The following is a 13,359-nucleotide window of genomic DNA, read 5'->3' as shown; positions in this document are numbered from 1 at the left end:
CATAAGCACTGATGCTGATGCATAAAATGCAACTTTAAACTATACGCTTTAACTAAAGAAATCCATATTTTTTTATACTTTGGAAAGGCCAAACTAACTACTATCAGGGGAGGTAAACAAAGTAACATTTGTGTGAACTGCTGTCAGGGGAGGTAACAATCTATATTCTTGTACGACTACTCAGTACTATCAGGGGAGGTAAGCAGAGTAACATTTTGTGTGGTAACATTTTGTGTGAACCGCTCTAAGGGGAGTAACTATCTATCTTGTACGACTACTATCAGGGGAGGTAAACAAAGTAACATTTGTGTGAACTACTGTCAGGGGAGGTAACTATCAACAGTCTTGTACGACTACTAACATGGGAGGTAAATAAAGTAACATTTTGTGTGAACCACTTTAAGGGGAGTAACTATCTACACTCTTGTACGACTACTATCAGGGGAGGTAAACAAATTAACATTTGTGTGAACTACTGTCAGGGGAGGTAACTATCAATATTCTTGTACGACTCCTATCAGGGGAGGTAAACAATGTAACATTTGTGAGAACTGCTGTCAGGGGAGGTAACTATCGACATTCTTGTACGACTACTACCATGGGAGGTAAACAAAGTAACATTTGTGTGAACTGCTGTCAGGGGAGGTAACTATCAACATTCTTGTACGACTACTACCATGGGAGGAAAACAAAGTAACATTTGTGTGAACTGCTGTCAGGGGACAAGACTATGTACTACTATCAGGGGAGGTAAACAAAGAAACATTTGTGTGAACCACTGTCAGGGGAGGTAACTATCTACATTCTTGTATGACTCCTATCATGGGAGGTAAACAAATTAACAGTTGTGTGCACCACTGTCAGGGGAGGTAACTATCGACATTCTTGTATGACTACTAATCATGGGAGGTAAGCAAAGTAACATTTGTGTGAACTGCTGTCAGGGGAGATAAACAAAAACAGAAAACACAATCAAAATATTTCAGAATTCATTAAATGAAAGATATCACAATATATCAGAAGAATATCTTTTATAATCAAGGACATAGATATTTATTAGTTTTGCTGGTGTAATCAAAGGTAAAGTTCATCTGTTATCACATTATTATACTAGTATATATTGCTTTAAGCCATTTCATATATAGACTGAAACCAGACATGTATTGCTTCTATGCAAGATAATCTTCAAGAAATTTACCTTAAAGGAAAGCCACTGAGGTTTTTTTTTTAACATGAAAGGACTTTAAATATTTTTTGAGACTTGTGTACTATAATTATGATGAATGTCTTGACTTTTAACTTGTGTGAAAAAATTTCACACCAGTCCCTCACTCCATTTACCCAGAATGATTATTTTTAATGTGCAAAGTGACTCAAGAATGAAAAGCATTGCAATGATTTTCACTAAAACCTGGTTAAAATCGTGCAACAAATCAATTTTCAGTTTAACTGTGTATACCTTAAGAGTATACTTCTTTGTCATCTTTTGAAGATTTTTCCATTTGAAGTACATCACATGATGTATGCAAGAATTTCTAATTTATGTTTTTAGTCTTTTTTGACCTCAGTGGAACTCCTTTAAGGCTTGTCAAAAAAGCAATTCATGATTTCAAAGTCCTTGCTTGTCAACCATTTTAATAACTGTAAAAAAATCAAAAACCCAAAGAGCTGCTGGCAGCATGCTCAACAATTCTCAATGTTTAATAGTTAAACAAGAGCATGTATAATGCAGAAATTCATAAATACGAATATTTCATCTAAGAAATAAATGACATGTTCATGAGTCTTGGATATTGACCGTAGAATTTTCTATGTTCAGAAAGGGCCATTATCCATTCAAAATCCATGTTAAGAGTTATGTGCCTTGGAGAGAGACATCCAATTATGATCCAAAAAACATGTTTTAAGTTTGAAGTGAAAACCATCAGTAGTTTTGAAGTTGAGAGCAAAAGTTACAGGAACAAATTTTGTATGTTCTCAAGTCAAAGGGGAATAATTCAAGAGTTGCAGACTTTGGATAGAGATCTCCAATTATGCTTCCAAGACATTTTTTTAAGTTTCAAGTTAAAACTTTCAGAAGCTCAGAAGATTTAAGTGGCATGCAAAACTTAGAGCAACAAACTTTGTAAGTTCACAAAGGGAAATAATTTTGTCAAAATCCAAGCAAGAATTGCAGGCCTTGGATAAGTGACCTCCAATTATGATTCTTATGATCGTTTTTTAAGTTAAAACTTTCAGTAAATTTGAATATTTGAATTGCATGCAAAACTTAGAGCAACACAGTTTGTAAGTTGACAAAGGGCAATAATTCATGGGTCTTGAACAATGTTAAGTTACAAGCAAATAATTATATTGAATTGAAAAGATATGATATTGCACAAGAAACTACATATAAAACTTTAACCTAAATTTAATGTCAACACTGATGCCTGAATAAAACGAACAGCACCATCATTCTTCAAAAGTTTTAATAGTCAAGTGACATAAAACTTATAAACTTTTATATCTTAACTTGATCTGTAAGAATTTGAAATTAATATGCATTTTCATAATATATTCATTCATACAAACAATATATATAGAACCTTGTGATTGTATTTAAATTATCTAAATGTATCAACATATACATTGGTGCAAGTTGGAAATTTGGAAAAACCTGAAAACATAAATTCATAATCATTTTCCTACATAATATAATAGTAAAACATGATGAAATTTGTCACAAAAAAACTTGAGCTTCAGGCATATGCCTGAAAACTTGCACCCATGCATATACAACCTATAACCAGACTATATTGATAATATCGTAATAGTTTTAGATTTGTAAACGTCTGATTAATAAATTTCTTGTCTTTAATTTGGTTGTTGACAAAAGAAACATCTTATGCCACTATCTCAAATGAATTAAGATATATGTGAATAAGCTACACACCATATTCTGTGATTTATACAAAACAACAACAACAAAGCACAAGTACAAAATATACGAACAACCTGTACCTTGGCTGAAAATTTCTGTAAGCCAAATTTGCATAATTTTCTCTTTTCACAAACAAATTATATCACAATGGGATAACAATTTTACCAAATTAATGATATATTCTGCTCAAATTTGATATTTGAAAATATCAAAAATTATTACACTGTCTCTTCATAAATATAAAATCAACACGTTTATTATTGGCAACCAAAAATCAAAGTTTTAGATTCCTATCTGCACTATTGGTGCATTAACAATTAAGGCTCCCACGTTTACATTTTTTTGTAAACGTTTACACGATTGCTAGGAACCGAAACGATACCGTTTAAACGGTGGTACCTCTATGTACTATACTACATCATGTATTCGAGTCGCCAGATGATGACTTACTTTCTATTTTTAACACATGTACAAAACAAACAAATAAATAATGTTCAGGGCTCATCACGATTGTGTCGGCACACATTTTCTGCATTGAATCCCCATTTCTCTCTTTTGAAAGATCAAATTTACAAAACACGTATTACGTCACGAGCGATTATTGCAAAGCAATGCTGTGTGGAAGGTTGTAAACACCCATTTTCCGTTATTTTTTAATTATTTGCTTATAGAATGTCAATTTCCTGTGGTTATTTAATATCCATGGATAATGTTCGTAAGCAGAATAAAATGTTCCGGAAAAAATATCATTTTGCTATTTTAAGAAGGGTTTTATCCGTTTAGCAATGATTTTGTGCATGTGCCATTCGTTTTTAAGGCAATAAATTACAATATTTATTTCATACAAACATTTTGGAACTATACTTTTTTTAAAATTCAAACAACAATTTTTGCATCAGATATATAGCTTTATACACTTTAATAACAAGGGCTTAAATATACAAATTATCAATTCTATGCACTAAAGAGGTTTTCAACAAGCAAATCTTTTGACTATATATCACCCGTCCAATGATACAATACACCCAATTAAAACTTTTAAGTATTATCCAACTCAGTGTATTAACTTGATACAAAGCTGAAAAAATTTGAAATGTCAAGCAAATGAACATCCTTCCAAAATATAATGACAAAGAACATCCTTTTAATATATAATGTCAAAGAACATCCTTTCAATATATAATGCCTTTACATAACAGTATTATTTTGTCATTATTAAAAATAATTTGGTCATTCACTTAAAGTTTGTTATATGAGAATTTCAAACCTTGGGATTTGCGTGTAATGAAGGCATTTTAATGCTCCAATATTCAAAGTCATTGAATCCAATAAGGCCAGGAAAAAACATAATTTAAATACTAACTTTGATTTATTTTCGTAATACTAATTGTGAGGTGCATGTCATCATGTATAAATTAATTAAAATTGATACTGGTTGGGGACCACCAAAACCGGACAACCACCAAACCCGGACGGCCCTGAAAATGCTTGATTTAGAATTTTCTTTGTTCAGTGGTTGTCAGTCACTTTTTTATCAACAATAAATGCATGTTTCTTCTAAAATTAAGTAAATAAATTTATTTCAACCTCCGTAAATGGTAATATTTTAATGTCTATTTCAAGAATGTTGACGTTGAAATTTGGGGGTCAAGAAAGCAATGCCTGACCTCATATAACAGCAATAATTATTAGCAGAGTAAACAATAAAATATCCAAAACTTCAGCATTTGCTGCTGAAATATTGTGTGTCATGTTAAAAATAAAAAAAAGAACACCAAAGCTTTTATCTGAATTAAATCAACGTTATTACATATCTGTCCGGACACATGGTACTGTAGTATGTACAATTTATGTAATTTTGATACCCTCCTTGACGGGCCTCGGATATAAGTGTCAACATAATCAGAACTAAACAAACTAGTTTGTTAGTTAGGAGAAGAACCTAGCTGTACTGTGTCAAATTTTCGTACCTCTAGCTTTAAAATTATGAAATTTGTATAGAAAAATGATCAAAAAGTGTCCGGTTGATGGTCCCTGACCAGTACTAAATTTTATACTAAACTTTTTGTATTAAATTTTTCATGAAATCACTATTAAGATCTAAAATGTAAAATATCAATAACAGTGACTCATAGTTCTTGATATATCATAATTGACTACAGGTATGCTTAATACAATAGAAGAAGAATATGAAAAATAACAAAGTGCAATACCTGGTATGAAAAAAAAATATGAAGGGCAGTAACTCCAAAATTATACATAAGAGAGTTAATGTTTTATGACAAACAACGCAAAATCTATATCCTTCTATCTTTGACGAGGGGTAAAAATGAATAACCACTAATCAAATTGGTAAAATAAATATTTCAAAGAATTCCTTTCTTCATTTCTAAAAAAAAAGGTTAAAAGAGTGCATAATTTCATTACGTTTAATCCAACCAACCTTAGAAAATCAGAAATCAAAAAACGTGAAAACCCCGGGCACCAAGAAAACATACAAGGAGGCCGTGATCAACGGGGAACCAAAGAATCTGAAAACAAATCAACTGCTACAAAAAATGGATATAGTGTTACAAGAAATAAAGGAAATCGCAATGATAACAACAAAGCAAAATCACGAAGGTTCAAAAAATTCCAGACACGAAATCAATATAAAAAATATAAAAAGCGGAAAAGTCAGATACAACAAGGTAAAAAAACAGTGTTGAACTTATCATCACGCCCAATGTCAGAAACTGAACTGATAGTGCTTGGAAAAGGGTTAGGATTTTGTCCACGATATAATTCGCATGATAAGGTTCGATTAGCGGAAGAAGTTTTTCATTTTTCAAGACGTTTAAGACTAAAAGAGTACTTCAACGATTTGTATAAAAATGATAACAACGAAAGCGATGATAATAACCAAAAAGAAGAATATCAAAATTTGCCGTTCTATAATAAAACATCATCTACCTTTACCCCACCTAGCGGGAGAGACATTTATTTGGATTTTTATATTGAGGCTATAAGTAATGAAATTATGCACTCTTCTAAACAAAAACGATTTCGTCCTAATATATCCAAGCAAGAACTCCAGTCGCTTAAAAACCTTTCTCGTGATACAAATATTGTTATCAAAAAGGCAGACAAATCCAATACCATCGTTATAATGGACAAACAGAAGTACATCGACAAAGTGAATCGACAACTGAACGATGAGCGATATTGCAAAAAAGTAGAAAAGGAACAACATAAAAATAGAAGAATGTGTAAATGAAATACAGGAAAATAATGTAAGCATTACTAAACAATTTGACATGTTCCCGTCTACTATACGTACACCTCAATTTTACATTTTACCGAAAACGCATAAAACGTATGATGAGAAACTTCCTCTCGGATACCCTGGTCGTCCCATTGTTTCAGCATGTAGCTCCAGTACTGAGAACATAGCGAAATACCTAGACTTTATTTTAAATCCTTATATGCAAAGTTTGCCTTCCTATATCAAGGATACCACCGACTTTATAAATAAGGTTCGTAATCTTAAATTAAACAAAGACACCTATCTAGTTACCCTTGATGTTTCATCATTATACACAAATATCCCTCATAATGAAGGTATTGAATCTTGTATATATTTTTTACAGAAAGATAAAGGAAACAATAACATCAAAGCTAATGATATAAGGAAATTGTTAAATATTGTTTTACATAATAATTGTTTTGACTTTAACGATCAGAGTTATTTACAAACATGGGCACAGCAATGGGAAGCCCTATGGCACCTTCTTATGCTTCATTATTCATGGGTAGACTAGAAGAGCAATTTCTTAACTCTACTTATGTAAAACCTGATGTCTGGTTACGTTTCCTAGATGATATTTTTATGATTTGGAATGATTCTTTGGAAACGCTAAACTTTTTTATAAATTCCTTAAATAGTTTCCACCCGAATATTAAATTCACTTACAATATTTCTAAAAGTTCGGTACCTTTTCTTGATGTTTCTGTATCTAAAGACGTAACAGGAAAAATTGTTACCGATATATTTTGCAAACCTACAAATATGCATTTGTATTTAGATTTTACATCCTCTCATCCTTTATCATGTAAGCGTGGTATCCCGTTTAGTCAAGCTAAACGTTATAGACGTGTCATTTCCGATGACGGTACTTTTAAGCAGTCTTTAGATACGTTAAATAGATATTTTTCTGATAGAAATTATCCTAAATCTATTATTGAGAAAGCGTTTTCTAAAATTGAAGGCATGTCCCAAAATGATGCTCTAAGTCCTGTCGTTAAAAATACTAGTTCAATAATACCTTTTACTGTATGTTTTAATACATCTCTGCCTAATATTGGTGAAATCTTAAATAAATATTGGGATCTATTACTTTTGTCTGATAAGGTAAGCGTTAAAAATATACATACCAAGTTCAAACCTATTTTAGCATATAGACGTCCTAAAAACATTCAAAATTATCTTATGAGAAGTGCTTTACTTGATCGCACATTTTCATCTAGCCAATGTTTACGAAGTAGATGTTCACATTGTAACAATATAATTGTTGGTTCACAATTTAATAGCAGCATAACAGGTAGTTCTTTTGATTTACACAATGATGTTAATTGTACTACGCGTAATGTAATTTACCTCATTACATGTAAAGGCTGTAAAAAGCAATACGTAGGTCAGACTAATCAAAATGTATCATGCAGAATGAATAAACATAGATTTGATATAAGAAATTGTGACGTTAATCCAGTTTCACATGTTGCGATCCATTTCGGATCAAACGATAATAAGTGTTCATTGTCAGATTTTTCATTTTTACCTATAGAAATTATAGACAACAACATGGACCGGTTATGTAAAGAATCTTTTTGGATCCATAAATTAAATACTATGATTCCAAATGGACTAAATAATAAAGTATTGTTTTATTTATAATAGGTTACATGAATATTAATATGTTTGTCTATTATCTTATTTTTATTAACACTGTCTAATAGACATCTGTATCACTGTTGATCCATTTTAATTCATGTACCAGCTTTATTTATAGCATAAATATTTGTTTCTACATGTTATCATAGTTTTGCCGCTAAACGCCATAACGTTTTTCGCGCGTTTAACGCGTGTTCCGTTATGACATCGCTTCCGGTAATTTTATTATGTTTTGCACTGATGAAGGCATATAGCCGAAACGTTTGCAATTAAATTAAATTACTAAATGTTCGTGTTTGTGTGGCTTGTCTGATTATTTTCTTCATTTCTCACTTTTTTATAATTATGTCAGAATTTAACCACACCCGCTGTCCCCCAAGTTACTGCTTCTATTAGAAGCAGTACGATTATCCTCACTATCTGAGTACATTAGATTACGTTGCCCCGGAAACAGATTTGAATCTCTCGATGACACCGACGTTGCGTCACTTACAGTATGTCGATCATCCATAGAACCTGATTCAATCAAATCGTAATCTTCTTCCACTAAAGCTGTCTGTTTTAGAGGAAAATGACTATTTGCACCGAATGACCTCTGACTAGCACTTGGTGACCTTTGAGCGGTAGTGTCGGACGATGTAGTTGACGATCCGAGACCAAGATCACTACTCACCGGCAAACTTTTCATTCTCGTTAGCGTTTTCTTTCTCAATACGGGACTTTGTTGAAGTGGATCGGATGAAGTGCGTTCGCGGAATTCTTGGATACTGTCTCCCCCTTTGTCATCGTGGGATGTTACTGTATCCGTGGTAACAGCAGGCCGTTGACCGCCTGAAACTAAAATTTTCAGGTTGTTTTCTAAAATTTACTTCCACATATTCACCTTACAATAATCATTTTAATTTATTCTAAGCAGAAATACAAATTTTAGTTATATAAGAATATGTACATAATAAAACAAGAGGGCCATGATGGCCCTGAGGTCGCTCACCTGTATATAGCCCCCCCCCATTCCCCCCCCCGCCGGGCCAATTTTTACCCAAGGGCTTTTATTTGAACAGACTTGGTAGACACCGATAAGAAGATGTTTCATGCTAAACATCTAAGTTCTAGCTCATTGGGTTTTTTAAAAGAAGATTTTTTAAGTTTTTACTATACACATATAGTTAAAAACAATGACACCCCTGGGGCAGGGCCAGTTTTGACCCCCGGACTTTTATTTGAACAAACTTTGTAGATATTTACTTAAAGATGTTTCATGCTTAATATCTAAACTCTAGCTTTTTGGGTTTTTTCAAAGAAGATTTTTAAGTTTTTGCTATACACATATAAGGAAAATCAATGACCCCCGGGGCGGGCCAGTTTTGACCCCAGGGCTTCTATTTGAACATACTTGGTAGACACCCATTAGAACATGTTTCATGCTAAATATCTTAGCTCTAGCTCTTTGGGTTCTTTAAAAGTAGATTTTTTTAAGTTTTTACTATATGCATATAGGGAAAATCAATGACCCCCTGGGGCGGGGCCAATTTTGACCCCAGGGCTTCTATTTGAACAAACTTGGTAGACATTCATAAGAAGATGTTTCATGCTTAATATCTAAGCTCTAGCTCTTACGGTTCTTTAAAAGAAGATTTTTTTAGTTTTTACTATATGCATATAGGGAAAATCTATGACCCCCTGGGGCAGGGCCAATTTTGACCTCAGGGCTTTTATTTGAACAAACTTGGTAGACACTCATTAGAAGATGTTTCATGCTAAACATCTTAGCTCTAGCTTTTTGTGTTCTTTAAAAGAAGATTTTTTAAGTTTTTACTATATGCATATAGGGAAAATCAATGACCCCCTTGGGCGGGGCCAATTTTGACCCCAAGGATTTTATTTGAACAAACTTGGTAGACATTCACTAGAAGATGTTTCATGCCAAATATCTAAGCTCTAGCTATTACAGTTCTTTAAAAGAAGATTTTTTAAGTTTTTACTATATGCATATAGGGAAAATTAATAACCCCCCGGGGCGGGGCCAATTTTGACCCCAGGGCTTTTATTTGAACAAACTTGGTAGACACTCACTAGAAGATGTTTCATGCCAAATATCTTAGCTTTAGCTCTTTGGGTTCTTTAAAAGAAGATTTTTTAAGTTTTTACTATATGCATATAGGGAAAATCTATGACCCCCTGGGGCGGGGCCAATTTTGACCCCAGGGCTTTTATTTGAACAAACTTGGTAGACACTCATTAAAAGATGTTTCATGCCAAATATCTAAGCTCTAGCTCTTAGGGTTGTTTAAAAGAAGATATTTAAAGATTTTTCTTTCGGTTGCCATGGCAACCAGAGTTCTGCATGGAATTAAATTCTTTGAACAATTTTTAAAGGTGACCCCCAAAGGAACATTCCTGTGAAGTTTGGATGAAATTGGCTCAGCGGTTTATGAGGAGATGTCATTTAAAGCAAAAGTTTACGGACGGACGACGGACGGACGGATGCCGGACGAAAAGCGATCACAAAAGCTCACCCTGTCACTTTGTGACAGGTGAGCTAAAAATAGGGTAAATTCAGCCACTGATAACATAGTTATACTATCTAGTATCACAGATGTTTTAATCTAATAGCAATCAACCTTACTAATGTAATTTTAATTAAAATTGTTTGTGAAAAATAAGAGCACCACATGCAGTGTTAATGTTGTCTGTTCAAAATTCTAAGTTAAAAAGGGCCATAACTCCAAAAATATTGCTTTCAGAATAATGCCCCTTGTCTAACAACTGCTACTTGTCATAATAAGTAAGTATTCATACTATTTTAAAGGTTTGAATAATAAGCATCATCAAAGATTTAGCATGACGACGATTATGCTCACGCAATAACGATCATGATAGCTTGACTTTTTCTTCGAAAGAGACAACCCACAAAAAAAGGACTTTATAAATGTATGCTCAATATTATACAAATATGAACTTTTTAGCTGCTAAAAGGTCCATTTCTGTTTTATTTTATAATCTATAAAACGTTTTTATATGGGATATCAAATCTGCCACTGAATACGAGTGAAATCAACATTTTTCACCTTGTCTACTTTTTCCATTATTTGGCTCTGACATTTTAATGAGCACACTGGCACGCTTCAATTGAAATATTCTTAAAAATGTAAAGCTGGTTACTAAAATAGACTAATTTTAAATTCATTTGCGAGTTGCCCAATGTTTTCTCCAAAAAATAACAACAAACTTGGCATGACGTAACTTTATAGCATGCATCTTTTGTGGGCTTTCCAGAAAATCTATTTTTAGAGAAAAAAATCAGTCAATACACTCTGATATTCACTAGTTATTTATTACGAAAAATTACATCTTAACCAATCGGAGAAAGTCATTTATATATAGATCATATAATAAATACAAATATCTCACTGGTTGGCCACAATCAACATGATTTTTTCAATTTCTCATTTAAAATGACTAAAGATAAAATTGTCTTATCATTTCACCTTTAAGTTTCGCTTTGACCTCCTCAAGTTCCACGTACAGTTGTAGAATTTGTGACTCTAGTGCCTGGTTTACACGTGTCGCTGCTATATGCTTGTCCTCCACACTCTTAATGAAGACAAAATATATGAAAAGCTCAAATCTTATTCTTATAAAATCTCTAAAAAACATTCAGTAAAACAACCTAAAATACAATTAAGCAGGTAATTTTGCGCTTTCAGGGATTTTTTTGGGCTTATTTTATAGCCATTATTGGGTCATATTCCCAATTGAAAATAGTATTTTATTTTCCCAATCCACAGGAAAATATTCCCAATTGAAAGTTACAAAATAAAAATATTGAATAAAGAATTCTAAAATCTTTGAAAATAAGGGCTTCTTCACTGTAATAGTGCTTTAAATGTTTAAAGATGTCATCCCAGACAGTGATTCTTTGCATTCATTTACCGGAAATCACTGCAAAATTTCAATCATGCATATTTTCCCAATTTTTAACAAAACATCACTGACATTAACAATTCTATGGGTATTGGTCATGTTCCCCAAATCCTGGAAAAAATCCCTGGCTTTTCAAAACATTTTTGTGTAAATATTTGGACAAAAAATGACCTTTCATACAACAGGGCATGTATAATTTTATTTTAAGCCTGCTCAGTGCTGATGGCAACTAATTCTACCCATGTAACCAGTGTAGACCAAGATCTGTGGAAAATCTGTACAGTCTGTATATGGTCAGCACTGTAGGCTATCCAGGCAGAACATTTTTTTTTGTATAAATTTTCACACGAAAAAATTATGTATGGTTTTTTATAGATTTAAAGAAAGGCAAGTCCATCGAATATATTTCACATGTTAAGGGTGAAAATACAGTAAGGCCAATATGGTGGTAACTTGATCAAAGTAGAAATTTAAGAATTTTTCTGTTAGCGCTTACCACAATTTTTCGGGGGTAGGAATGAAAAAACAAACAGAACTTTTTTGGGCCTTACAAAAATTTTTACTTTGATTCCCCAAAAAAATGGGACCGTTTATTTTGACCTAGAATCAAAATAAAAACAAAAACTATTTTTTTCAAAATTAAAAAACAAATGGTTATTTAAGACCTAATTAAAAAGACAGATAAAATTTTCAAATTTAAAAAAAATTTATTTTTTTGACCTTTTGTTTTAAAAATTTTTTTCCGAAAGGGAAATAAATGTAAAAATAAACAAAAAAAATTTTTTTTAATAATACGAGGTGAGAAGAAGAAAAAGTCCTTATGTTGCCAAATTTAAAAAACAGAAATATTTGCTACCAAATTTAAAAAATATTTTTTGTTAAAAAAATTAAGAATAGGTGTTTGATTTAAAACCTAATTAACATAAAGAACAATTAGTTTGTTGACCAAAATAAGAATTAAGGACATTTTGTTGACCTAATTTATGAGTAAGATTGATATTATGTTGACCTGATTAAGAAACAAAAAGTTAATATGTTGACCTAATTATGATTAAGATTGATATTATGTTGACCTGGTTAAGAAACAGACAGTTATTTCATTTACTTATTTAAGAAATAGAAATTTATTAAGTTGACCTAATTAAGAAATTGAAAATTATTAAGTTGACCTAATTAAGAAACAGACTGTTATTTTGTTGACCTAATTAAAAAAAAATTAAATTTATTTAATTGACCTCATTGTACCTTTAACTCATCATCATGACTTGTCTTGATTTTCTCCACTATCGTCTTTAACTCGGACAATGCTGTCTCCTTATTAGCGAGTATTTCTTGGAGTTCATTTAGCTGATGCTGGCATGATTCCAGAAGCAACGTCTTCTCATTTAGTTTATTCTTATTCTCTGTTAATAGAAAATTATTTCAATAGACAACTATCTAAAGCTTCCATCACATTAGCCCTACGACAGCCGTAGAACGAATTTTGACGAAAATTTTTTGTTTTGTTTGTTTTTTTTAGTCACATCGCACAATATTTGGTCATATCGCGATGTTCCGCTAATGGTGGGGGAAAACCTCAGGGGCC

This window comes from Ruditapes philippinarum, unplaced genomic scaffold, assembly GCF_026571515.1.
Source record: "Ruditapes philippinarum isolate M1 unplaced genomic scaffold, ASM2657151v2 ctg3448_1_1_1_1, whole genome shotgun sequence".
Lineage (NCBI taxonomy): Eukaryota > Metazoa > Mollusca > Bivalvia > Venerida > Veneridae > Ruditapes > Ruditapes philippinarum.
The sequence above is the reverse complement of the archived record's forward strand: the minus strand, read 5'-3'. Positions refer to the sequence as shown.